The sequence below is a fragment of the Dermacentor variabilis genome, chromosome 5 (assembly GCF_050947875.1).
Source record: "Dermacentor variabilis isolate Ectoservices chromosome 5, ASM5094787v1, whole genome shotgun sequence".
Taxonomy (NCBI): Eukaryota; Metazoa; Arthropoda; class Arachnida; order Ixodida; family Ixodidae; genus Dermacentor; species Dermacentor variabilis.
Genome location: NC_134572.1, coordinates 112,338,207 through 112,346,388, shown reverse-complemented (window position 1 = coordinate 112,346,388; position 8,182 = coordinate 112,338,207).

Here is an 8,182-nt window from a genome sequence, read left to right as displayed (position 1 = left end):
GCATCTCGACGCGACCTGGCTCCATTGCGCTCCTACAAGAAACTGACTCGGGTCACCCGACTGTAAAGCAGTTATTCCCTCCGAGGGCCGAAACTTGTTTTTTTCACCGTCATCGCCGTGATGATGGTGAAAGTAGAAATGATCATGATCGTGATCACCATCACGATCATTATCCTATCTTTATGTTCACTGCACGATAGAGTCCTCTCCAAGCGGTCGCCAATTATATCTGCCTTGCGCTAGCCGATTCCAAGCTGGGCCTGCAAATTTCCTAATTTTAACACGCCGCCTAATTTCCTGTCCCTTCGATTGCGATTCCCTTCTCTTGGCAACCATTCTGTAATTCTAATGGTTCATCGGTTATCTGCCCTACGCATTATACATGACCTGCCCAGCTCTGTTGTTTTCCTCTTAATGTCCTCTTAACACAAACAGAGGAAGAATATTCCCGCATAGTTTAACTCCCTGCAGCTTACAAGAGATTCTGTATAAAATGACTTTTTTTGTTCACAACGCATGAAAGCGCCCACGTACTGTATAGCGATAGCTATATAGAGTCGACGTTTGCAACACAGCTGCACGAAATAACAATAATAATAATAATAATAATAATAATAATAATAATAATAATAATAATAATAATAATAATAATAATAATAATACACGAACGCGAGTACAAAATGAGAACAACCGCGAAAGTGGTATGAAACCTCAGTTAAGAAAAACTTTTCGAAAGCACTTGGGATACACCGTACAACGACTCCTTATACTGCACTGCAGATGCGCGCTAAAATATTTGCATTTTTAAGCTCATCACATGCTGACCTACACGCAGCACATACCGTTCTGGCATTTCACAGATGTTCTGTGGAGAAATGTTGTTAATTTGTTCTGATTATTTTCTCGGTTATTGCGCACAGGGAGCGTGCTGCGTGTCGTTGTAGCTGCACAGCACTGCGTGAAATCTTAGTAACTCTGCCAAGCACTTGCGCGACTAGTAACGACCAGAGCACGGGGTTGGGATAACTGCTACGTGGTCGACTTTGCGGAACAGCGCAGACGGGGAGACAAGACAAAAGGGCGACAGAGGTATTAGCCACGCTGGGATTGTGGCCTCTGCGGAAGCAAAATCGAAGTTATTTCGTCAAGCGTTGGTCAAGCCACGTAAGACTTGCGAGAGAGAGAGAATAAACATTTTTATTGGGTGAATGCAGCTTTGAAGAGAAGTGCCTTTTTGAAGAGGTGTGGCACAACTTTTTTGGTATTTGTCGAGTTCGAAATCGGCAAGAAATAATTTTTTTTTTCAAGGGCGTTGCAGAGTAAAGCTTTCTTTTCTATCCTTACTTTTTTTGTTTTGGTTTCTTTCTTTGGGGGGGAGGGGGAGCGGGGGTGCCGTAATTGTGCATTATACAGCGTCTAATTTGACCTAGATCGTTGAAACATGCATAGTAATTTTGAATTAGCCGTCGCTCAAGTTCAATCAAGTAATTTATTTCCATTTACCAATAATATTGAAAAGGCGGCGTGGCACAACACACTGGAAGATTTGGGTAGTGACCACCGCATATTGGAGTTACACGTCAGAGAAGGGCCGAATAGACCCAAGGAACGACAGATCAAATTAGTAGAGTGGGAACTATTTCGTGGAATGCGAGAGACGATACAGCAACGATCAATCGCAGACACAAACAATGGACTAAGGAGCTCAGTGATGACGTCAAAGCTGCCACAAAAATAGCACCACCTGAATCTAACTTAAATAAATGCGATAGCAGACTTCTCCAACTGTGGGAAGCTAAGCAGTCGCTTCAGAATAGACTTAGCGGTCAGAAGCGTAACAGAAAGTTAAGGGAGCGCATAGCGCTCCTCAACAACAACAAAAAAAATATAGAAGAACATGCTAAGCAATTGACCAAACAACAATGGGACGAGATATGTAATTCCATGGACGGACAATTAAGCACCGGCAAAATCTGGCACATGCTCAGGTTCCTGCTTGACCATGACAATAACAAAAAAAAGTCGCATGCAAGCCATTAATAAGTTAACACACGCATATGAGGGCACAGAAGAGGAATTTCTCAATGAATTACAGCAGAAATACTTAACTCTTGCAACTATCCTAGCTAAAACGGGAATACAAACGCAAAATTAGACGAGGCCCTACAAAACTTAAACACCAAATTCGCCCCAGGCCCGCACGGTATAACCAACAAGACTTTCAGGAACTAGCCAAACTAACAGAATACATAAACGAGTGTTGGGTAAAGGGAGAAGTGCCAGCTCAATGGAAGAAAGCGACGATAACGCTCATTCCAAAACCTGGTAAGAAGCTTGAGATCGACAAACTCAGACCAATCTCCCTAACATCCTGCGTCGGAAAATTAATGGAACATGTAATTTTAAACAGAGTAGATAACTTCTTATAGGATAATAACATATGCCCAGATACAATGATAGGATTTCGCAAGAACCTTTCGACACAAGATGCGATGCTCCAACTTAAGCATCAGATAATCGATTATAAAACGCGCTCTACAAGGGCCATTTTGGGCCTTGATCTTAAAAAGGCTTTCGATAATGTCAACCACGCAACCATATTGGGAAACATCGAACGAATAGGACTAGGGCAAAGGACGTGTGACTACATCAAGAGCTTCCTATCAGATAGGAAAGCAGTCATCTGCGTCGGAGGGCTCAAGTCGCCCGAGATCGACATAGGGGGGGGGGGGGGGGAGGCACGCCGCAAGGCGCTGTCATCTCGCCGATGCTGTTTAATCTCGTCTTGATGGGACTCCCCGAAAAATTAAATCACATAGAGTTCCTGAATCACAAAATCTACGCGGACGATATTACTATCTGGACCTGTGATGGCAGCGACGGATCAATAGAACAACGACTCAAGACGGCAGTTAACACAGAGGAACACCTCATAGGAACAGGCCTCACATGCTCTGCAGAGAAATCTGAACTTCTCTTGTACCGCCCCACACTTAAGGGCAGGCCTCCTAAAGGATACGACAGAAACAAGGCATATGAGGAAATCAAGCTACACACCAAGAACGGGCGGAATATCCCAATAGTCAACCAGGTCAAGGTGCTGGGTCTAGTAATCGAGAACAAAGGCAAAAACGGGGAAACCATAAAGAAGTTAGACACAAGGGTAACAAACACCATGAGATTAATCAAACGAATTACTAACAAGCACCAGGGTATGAAGGAAGAAAGTATCATACGGCTGATACAATCATTCGTAATCAGTCAGATCACTTGCACAAGTGGTTTGCAGCTGAAAAGACTAAAATTAACAACCTGATAAAAAAGGCATACAAACTAGCACTAGGGATTTCCATCAGTACGAACACGGATCTCTTGCTAAAGTTAGGACTCCACAACACACTGGACGAAGTCATAGAAGCACAACAAACATCTCTAGCAGAATGACTAAGGAAAACCAAAACGGGATGGCATATACTAAACAAACTAGGAATAAATTACCACAATCTATACGGGGAAAAGAGCACGATAACGAGAGAAATTCGTGACAAACTCCTAGTACCAAATCTACCCAAGAACATGCATCCAGGTTACAACGACGGCAGACGCAAGAGTAGAGCAGAGAAAATGATCCGAAGCTTTGGGTCAGACGACAGAGCAACCTTCGTATACGCGGCTGAATACCCACAAAGAAATAGCTACGTAGCAGTAATGGTAGATCACACCCAAAAAACCCCTTACAAGCGTATCAGTTAATACCAAACATTCCGAGACAGCAGAGGAGGTAGCTATTGCCCTAGCATTGGTCTCCACGAATGCTCAGTACATCATTAGCGATTCTCAAGCGGCCATTAGAAATTATGCAAAAGGTAGGATCTCTCCTGAGGCATGGCACATCATCAGAGTCAATCAAGCAAAATTCTCCAATGCAGAGAAGAACGGTAGGCAATTGCTCTGGTTCCAAGCGCATACGACTCCAGACATTCCCGCAGTCACCCTCAACGAGGTAGCACACCGCGAAGCTCGAGGTCTTACTCGCCGAGCTGAGTAAAGAGTGACTTCCATCGGTCAGGAGAACGCGGAGGAGGAAATCTGGAGAGAAAAATATACAGTAACAAGATTTAGCGATATTACCAAATTCTATCAAAATCGGAGGCGAGTATTACCACCGCCTCACACTAAACTGAGCAGAGCCGAGTCCGTTACTTGGAGGCGACTACAAACAGAAACTTATACGAGTCTCGTGCAATTAAAAACTTTCTACCCCGATATATACGAGAGCGATATGTGCAAGCTATACAAGTCTGTTAGAGCCACCCTTCAACACATGTTGTGGGGATGTGAAATATACCAAAATAAAATGGCGGTCTCCCCAGAAAATCTACGGGCGCGGTGGTCGGCCGTGCTGCTCAGCTCAGAACTCCAAGGCCAACTTTGGGCCGTCCAGCGAGCCAAAGAAGCCACACGGGAGCAGCAGCTCCCAGTGGCCATCTATGCGGCCCCAGGCCCGGGCCTCCCAATCGCCGGATTCCAAATAAGGTTATCACATCACATCAACACAAAAACTGTCCAGAGGAGCGGCGCATGTAAACGATTGCCGTTTGGAATCTTGAGTTCGAAACTCGAAAATAATTTAGACGGAACATCTACTTGCATGAACGGCATAATTTGCAATGGTAGTCTGCAGCTTAGCGTGACTGCACTGGTAATCTCGAAGCAGCGACATGCATTAGCTCGGTTGCCTGCATAGCGCCCGTCAAAGTCCAGCCTATAGTGTGCAACGGTCGCCCGTATACGCAGGCGACCGCAAGTAAGGTGTTACAATATTCAAGCTGCCGCTTGCCACCTCATGAACAGGCTTACAAAGCCACGTGTCATTTGGTTCACGTACAACTGCTGCGTAAGAGAGCAAACTGCAAAACAGCCTTTCATGTACTTGCACATGTCGAGCGCTCCAACCCACTGCCCACCTACTGGGAATGCCCCGGAGCACATTCTTCTTCCCGTGTACGTATCGTTGTGTCAAGCAGAAAACTGCAAACAAACGGTGGTGCGTCTCGTATGTGTCACGTGTACTCCACCGTACCGCGTACTTACTGGGAATGACTCCACGTTCTCTCCTCGAGTCGCGTTCAAACGTCTAACCCTCATTTCCTTACAGCTGAGAGGGCTGCAGCTCTCCACGTACTGCAAGAGCTACGCCCGACACTGTATGGCCACCATGTCTGCTGCTGGCCTACATAAAACGCGTTAAAGGGCCTACTCAGGCGGGCTAAGCACCATGACCGTGGACCCAGCTGGTCAACGACAGTGGTAACACGGACTAGGAAACGTTTATAAAGAGTTTCACACACGCGCTTGCTTTCATTATAGTCCACATCTGTGCAAATGGTAAGCGGTGCGGGCGCTGAGCCGGGCTCCCCGCAGGAAAGCAGAACTCTATGCAATCTCTATCTATCTATCTATCTATCTATCTATCTATCTATCTATCTATCTATCTATCTATCTATCTATCTATCTATCTATCTATCTATCTATCTATCTATCTATCTATCTATCTATCTATCTATCTATCTATCTATCTATCTATCTATCTATCTATCTATCTTTAAATGGCGCGCCCGGAGATTCAGTGGCGCATGCCCTATAACAAATTAAACAAACAATATCACCACTGACGTCTTCAGCCTGAGCGCCAGCGCTTATACCCGTAGGCAACTGCGTCTGGTCCGAATTTTCTAGCGTTCAGAATATTGCCAGTTCGACACAGCAGGCAAATATTATACGGACTTTCGAACTGCTTCTCAAAAGAAAAAAAAAGAAATGATTTCGTCTGAAAAAAACCTGAAGGTTGCGGAGATATTGGCCGTTGATCCTTACTCCTAGGTCTTCCCAGTTTAATAGCTTGAATACTTTTTTCCAAGCACGCAGTGAATAGCATTGCAGAGATTGTGTCTCCTTGTCTGACCTCTTTCTTTATGGGTATCTTCCTACTTTCCTTGTGGAGAATTAAGGTAGCTGTGGTATCTCTGTAGATATTTTCCAAGATATTTACGTAAGTGGCCTGCCCTACTTGATTACGTAATGCCTCTATGACTGCTGGTATTTCTACTGAATGAAAAGCCTTTTCGTAATCTATGAAAGACATATAGAGAGGCTGATTCTACTCTACGGATTTCTCGATTACCTGATTAATGACATGGATTAATTACAGAGTACCCCTCTCTGAAGCCAGCCTGTTCCCTTGGTTGACTAAAATCCAGTGTTGCCCTTATTTTACTGGAAATTATCGGGGTGAATATTTTATATAATACCAGGAGTATGCTAATACCAGGAGTATGCCTCTAATTTTTCAATTCTTTAACGTCTCGCTTTTTGTCGATTAGTATAATGTTTGTATTCTTCCAGTTTTCTGGGAAACTTGAAGTCGATAGACAATCCCTACAGAGAGCAACCAGTTTTTCAAGCATTATGTCTCCTCCATTTTTGATTAAATCGAATGTTATTCCATCTTCTCCTGCCGCTTTTCCCCGTTTCATGTCTTGCAAGGCCTTTCTAACCTCATCGCTAGATATAGAAGGAGTCTCTGCAACCTGTTCATTACTGCTTCGAATGGAGGTATCGTGGCTCGTCGGGTACTGTACAGGTCAGTATAGAATTCTTTCGCTGCTTACGTTCTATACGTTCTATACGTTCGAGATTGCTGATGATATTACCCTGCTTATCTTTCAGTGCATACATCTAGGTTTGTCCTATGCCAAGTTTGCTTCTGACTGATTTCATGCTGCGTTCATTTTTTACGGCTTCTTCAATCTTTCTCACGTCATAATTTCGGATATTCCTTATTTTCTCGTTGTTGATCAGTTCGACAGTTCCGCGAATGCTATCTTATCTCTTGAGTTGGACACTTTCATTATTAGAGCGCAGCTCTTTGGCGTCCGTTCCTGGGTTTCGCGTCGTCGTCGGCGTTGTCGTCGGCCTCGTAACCAGCTCCGCCCCCCTTTCATCCCCCAGCGCTAGCAGCGACCGATTGATACCGCTGGATGCCGCTGACGCCGCTAGAGAGTCAAGATAACGTGACTGCATAGAACACCGTCGCCGCCATGCAGAAAGAGGAGGAAAGGGTCCCCCCCCCTGTTCTTGTGTGGCGGATAGGGTGCTCTTCAGTTGCCGACGCGCCGGTTATTTCACGTAGGCCCCGGCACGTCGACGAATACGTGACCACCTTCCCACGGCTAGACCTGGTTCTTAGCGCTGCGGAAGCGAGGGTATCGTATTGTTTGTGTCGGCATCGGCGGCGTTGTCCCTGAAACCAACTCCGCAGCTGGGGTTGACTCACTATCGGCGTCAGCGGCATCAGTCAGTCGCTGCTATCTCTTCCCTCCTCCCTTTATCGTGTTGTCCGCTTGCTGCGCGCGCTTCTGCCCCCATCGTTTGCCGCTGGGTGTACACGCCGCCCCCCTCCCCCCTCTTCCTGCGAGTCTCCGGTTGTCAAAGCGCCGGCTCGAACTTAATTCCTTTCTTCGCTCCTCCTCCAATGCAACCCCTGTGCGGTGGCAATCAGAGAGCCAGATCGGTGGCGGCGGATCTGTATATGTGCACCGCCCGAGCCGAAATTGCCGCTGCCGTTCGCCCTGTGCGGTGGCAATCAGAGAGCCAGATCGGTGGCGGCGGATCTGTATATGTGCACCGCCCGAGCCGAAATTGCCGCTGCCGTTCGCCACTGCGAAATTACCTGCCAGTTCTTTCTGAGCCATGAGCGAGACGACCGATGGAAGTCCTCCGTCTGCTGCTGCTGCTGCTGCTGCTAAACGAGCTGCCAGAGCAGAGGCCCAGCGCCGTCGCCGTCAGAATCCAGAGGTGCGTGCCGCCGAAGCAGAAGCTTACCTAGTGGAGTCTTTGTTAAAGGAATACGTGTGAAAAATAAAAAAAAAATTCTGTGATAGCGCATACATGTGTTGCTCGATTTCTTTGCCTCAATCTATCGAAAAGGTGAAACAGCTTATTTGCTGCGCTCAAATTTCGCATTAGGAAGTAACGTAATCGTCGGTAATTTTTGTCGTTTCTTTATTAGGTCCTTTGTTATTTAGGAGAGCTTGCCTACTGGTTGTCTTGGTGCCTCACCTCCCACTTCAAGTGCTGCCGCTGAAACCAGCTATAGTTACGGTTTCATTTATTACATTTA